The following is a 5,948-nucleotide window of genomic DNA, read 5'->3' as shown; positions in this document are numbered from 1 at the left end:
TATATATATATTTTTCTTTTGAATTAACTCTTTCTCTTGAATTTAGCCCCTTAAGACGAGAATTTTTTAACAAAAAAAAATTTAAAAATCTTGTTTTCTAAGAATTTTCAGGATTGCTGAATTTATAGAATTTAAATTTCAATATAATCTGATTCTGACGTGAAACTCGTGAAACGATCTTAAGAGGTTTTTGATATCGCTGAGTTTAAATTTAACCTGAAAATGTCAAATTTCAGAAAAGTAGTAATTTCCAATGAAGGAGGATCTAATGTCACTGGAGTCATAATCAGAGATTGGGAGTCAGTTTAAATCAATATATACCGTTTCCATAGTACTGATCAATTTCAAATAAAGCGAAACTAGAAACTTGATGTTATTTCATAATTAAAAAATCTTTTAAACACTGAATTTTATGATAATCAGATTATTTTTTTAAATTTCTATTCGTCATGTTGGATTTACTATTTTTTATTTTTCTATTTTTTTCTATTTTTGACTTCAGATTCGAATAAAAAAACCTATTAAATTATTTCATAGATTATAAGTTTTATAAAATTTGAATGATCTGTTTACAATATAAAAGAAGGATTCAAAATGAAATCCCCTACAAAAAATTATACGAATAATTTTTTTATATATTTTATTTTAAAAAATTTATATGTTAAATGTGCATCTATATTTCATGGTTGAAATTATTTTTTCTACGAATAAACAAGCGACATATTTATATGACTGATGAATTTCTTTACGAATTTCTGACGAATTTATAAACCTTTCACTGATGAAAGAAGTTTAAGACAAAAGTTTGCGTAATAGAAAACTTGATGTCATCTGGGAAAGTAAAAGTTGCATTTCTCGTGCGACAAGTATATCGCAAGACAATATTACGACGCATATCTGATATATACAACTCTCAATTGATTTGCTTTGCGAATTCGCGACGGAATCGATTAGCAAACAGTCGACGAGCATCGAATGTCGGTAAGCATATATGCAGGTAGTTCTGGTGATAATGTAATTTCAGCGCTGTAATAGTGCCACGGAATATATTCGGTCGTATGTATACGTCAGTAGAACGTCAAATGCGTCGTCCTTACATAGATACAGTTACTCGTATACCGTAGCATATGTACCATAATCAAATTGCACGCGTCTTGTAATAACGCAATGCAAATATTGCACAGACGGTTTTCGATTACGAATTAAAGTATCAACCGTAATATATGTCTCTACATAAATTACATGGTGAAAATTATTTCGTATCTCATGCTTTTGAGTACTTTGTACGTTTATGTTGAAGATAAATTTTCTTTCATGAACGCGTCCATAGGTCACTGTTACAACATGTCGTAAATTCACCATAATCGCGTTACATGTAATTCTAGGCACTCTAGGGTGCGACCATGCATGACATCAAACGATTTTCGAATATCGGGCGCGCAAGCGTTATTAGCCGTGGTTTCGACATCGAACGCGCATTCGGGCGAATTGTGCGGGCTAGCGCGATGTCGCTCGTGTATTTCATATCTTCGTTACAGTCACGTTAATATCGGGAAAATCTTGTACCGAGCGGAAAACCGGCCCGAAGCGGCGCATAATTGCGCCGCTATATACTAACGACTTCGTCGTTGCGTAATCAACGTTGCCGTACTGGCAACGTCAGGCATTGCTACAGTCGCAACGCCTATGCAAGACATTGTGCAAAACGATGCCGCGAGCCAGACACTGCCTACGGATGATATTTGCTCGTATCCGGAACGGTTCGTCACTTAGGAACATATTCCTTGCATCAAAGAGACGTCTGCACGATGCATTATGTTAACAAACGGATACACGTTTACACAGACAGGTATTCGCAGCAATCGGCACGCAATCGCGGAACGACCGAGGCTTTCGTCTCGCCGCCGCCCGAGGTATGTCTGTGTAATTACTCCGAGCGTGTAAGGACGCCCCCGTGCTCTCTCGATGTGACTGCAAACTGCTTAATCAATTGTGTTCTGATCGTACGAAATGAATAATGTCGCGATATTACGAATGTTAGCTTTGCGCGATGAATGTTTTCCTTTATTACGCCGACACGCGAAGACGTGGAAGCACATTCTCTAGCTGTCGTTATAGTGCTTATAATGGAGAGCAAATGGATTTATATTAATTGTTTAATATAATTTGATATTGCGTCAAACTAGTTTTCTCTGATTTTCAAGCATAGGAATTCTTTGTACTTTACGTATTTAAGAAATTCATTTATACATTGTTAAAAATAAAATGTTAATTTTAACTTGAATTAATTTTTGTACAAGAAATAATTAATTTTAACATTTTTGCATATCTCAGAAGTCTTCTATATGTCTTTAAATTAAAATTAATATCTTACTTTTAATAGTGTATAAATGGTATTAAATTATAATATTCTATAATAATTCTATTTTCAAAATTAAAATGTGTAGGTTCAGATTATTTTAAGATATAAATAATAAATAATATCTCTTATTAATATCTCTTATTAATTCTCTGATAAATAATGTTTAAATTAATTTTAATTTTTATAATATTTTATAGACTTTTTTGTTCACGGTGCTTATTTTCTCGCAGTCTAAATTCTCTTTAAAGCTACAAACTACACATATTTCAGAGATGCAGTGTCAAATTATCATTTCTTCCTTATCAATTTAGAATCATGATGAACACACTTATCTCGCTCTGAATACTCACGTTACATAGTGCTCGCACTCCCCGGCAGAAACGTCGAGATTATTTAAACTTAACTAGCATGCGGTAGTATGCATATAAGCAGTTGACTCGTAAATTGAGTAGATCGTGACTTCCGACAGCGAAATACGCTTGTCCGGATAAGCATGCACCCTGGCTACGCGGAACCAACCAACCCCCGGCTCTCGTCTCCCGTCGTGCCTCCATCTATCTGTCGTGCTTTCGCCTCGGCAAGCTTCTTCCCGGGTTCTCACGAGGCAGCTGGGCGCGAAATACGATAAACTCTCTCGCGAATCTCCGCGAGTGACGGCGTCGAAAAATATTTACTCCCCGAACACGCCCGTCGGGTATCCCACACCTCCTGCCGTAAGCCTTTGCCGTACCCGTCTGTGCCAACCTTCTTCGACTGCCTTGCCCAGCTTTCTCCCGAAAAGATTCCTATCCTTCTACCTTCTTCTTCGGTTCGGCAAGAATCCGTTTATTCGCGGGCCAAAGGTATTTACATAAATCAGCCATGCAATCTCTTTTTATATTTCGTCAAAGTATGGCGCGAGTATACACGACTGCTTATATGTACGTAAATATTCGTTTATGCAGCTCCTCAGCATCCACAGCCTTTTCCTTGTACGCACTGCTGGATACGTCCCGTAATGTCCCTAAAACGCACCAATGTGCCCGTGTGTGCGGATTTTGCCGTCATTCTTGGCAAATAAGCGAGTCACTGAAATTTCTTTACTTTTTTTTATGAAAGCTCACCGCTTTAAAGATGAATATAAAAATATGTTTTATTGTTTATTCCTACTTGAGTTTTATATACGAGATATATACGAGATATATTTTTAAAAGTCCTCTTGTATATAATGATCTGTAAAACGATGTTGTTAAAACTACATGAAATAAATTCAGGACATGAAATGAATTAAGCGTAACTGAAAGCAGTGACATATTTTATCTTATATATTTGTATACCGTTGCGATGATAAATATGATGATTATATATTTCTATTACTAATTTTCTGCGAGACTAATTATTTAGTGATATTAGCACGAGTTTATAAAATTTAAATTAGTAATGATCATATAAAGAGTAATATATATTTTCTAAAAATCTAAATAAAAAAATTTTTTAAATATACTTTAAAAATTTTTTATTTAGATTTTTAAAAAGCATAACTTATATTTATAGGATCAGAGATAGATAAAAGATTTATAATTTGCGATAACCGTATCAAATAACCTCTCGCTAATATTAAATTATATATTGTATATTCACGTAAATATCTCACACAGATTGCGGAAGAAACGAGAGGCTTACGGTTAATGAAATTGAGTTTGAGTGTGATAGGATGAATTCGGCTTTGATGTTGCTTCAGCTGGTCGTACTGTTACTGAATGAGGTTCCGAGTTGATGTTGGTTGAAATATTAATTAATCGACGAAAGACAAACGTAGACGCGGATGTCATCCGATTATTTTCAGTCTGGTTGACTGACGAGGGAAGAGTAGGTCGCTGTGAGATATGAAAGAAAATGATAGTGGTAGTACGCGGCAATTAATTAAACGAAATTCACAAGCAGTGTGAAAATGAAACGAATTGCTTTTGTACGGATCTTTTTTTCAGCGCTTCAGGAAATTGAGCATACATCCTTCACTAACGATTAATTACTCTGAAATTTTTTATGCTAACAACTGATTTCATCGAAAATCTAAAATATTTTTTTTTTAATGTCTATAAGTTCTTTTATAAAATCCTTCGAATATGTAAGTACTTTCGATTTATTCGTATAAATAATTTTAGAATTGCGGACTGAAATAATATGCATGAAGAATTATTTATTTCATTAACAGGAAAATTATGAAAAAATATTTTAAATATTATTTATATTTGAAGGAATAATATATTTTAAGAAATAAGTCAATTCTGTGTCAAATCATTTATATTATAACTGATTAAATGTAAAGAATAAAATATTGGAAATAATTTTATTATATAACCCGTTAAATATTTCGTAGCAACGATATCAACGAACATATAGCTTGACCTCGATACTTTCGTGATATGTTGCATATTATTGTTTACAAAAAACAGCCGGCTTTGCCGCATGTGGAAAGTTGCTACCATTCGTACATTGACATTCGGATGAGCAAATAGTGGCGTGTTCAATTTTGTGTATCTTCACGTTAACACTCGAAACACAATCACAAGTATCACTACATTTAGCGGCATTAAGCGTTGTTCTCTAGAACAAAGAAATAAAAGAAGTACAATATTATTGCGATTAAATCATTCTTAAGATTAACAATTCGAAAACGTATTAAAACTCTTTACTAAAACGCAATTTATTTGTTTAAATAAAAGTAATAAAAGATGGAAATTTTTAATATTAATATTAATATTAATTATTATTAATATTAATTATAATAATTTGTTCAAAATTATTAATTATAATAATTTGTTGTTTTGTTACGACGTTTACAGACAATAATTTCTTTAATGATGTTTGAATTACACGAATATACTTCGCATGAAGTATTAAATTTTTCATTGACCATATGATTTAGTTACAATTGTTTCCGCATTAAAAGAGCATGAATATGAATAACGTACGAATCACAGACGAGATCGAGCAATAGATTGATATGAGCAATGAATTACGCTGCAATTTAACATTGTTTAATACCGGAAGTGCTACGCGATCGTATTTTCATGAGTATTAAGTTGTTAGTATCGATCGCTTATCAATAATTAATTTGAGATGGACTGAATAAAATATTTGACATTATTTTATAATGTTAAATATGAATATGAAATATGAATAATTACTACCAGACATTTATTTTTTAGTACAAAGACATTTATTTTTTGGAAAATAAAGATATTGCACGGTTTTTTTTTTTACCAACAAAAATCCGTCTCTAAATACGATTTTGAATAGAAGTTTAAGATTCTAAAGGGCTAGATACTTTAATGACGAAGAAAGTTAATCTATTCATTGTCATTGATTGAACAGCATAAACAAATCACATTTGTTGTAAATTTCGAAAGTACTATGCAAAATATCGTGTGATTGTAGTATGCATTTTCGTAAATGTCATGTTGAGGAAGTCTTACGAAGCTCACAATCTGGACAGTCTGAGAGGAGGAAATGCATCTGGTGAAGCAACATCAAAGTCAATAATTTATCATTCGTGTATTAATCTTATCACATTAATCATGTATTGTTTATTTGGATATTTTGA

Source organism: Atta colombica, unplaced genomic scaffold (genome assembly GCF_001594045.1).
Source record: "Atta colombica isolate Treedump-2 unplaced genomic scaffold, Acol1.0 scaffold163, whole genome shotgun sequence".
Classification (NCBI taxonomy): domain Eukaryota; kingdom Metazoa; phylum Arthropoda; class Insecta; order Hymenoptera; family Formicidae; genus Atta; species Atta colombica.
Note: the sequence above shows the minus strand (reverse complement) of the source record.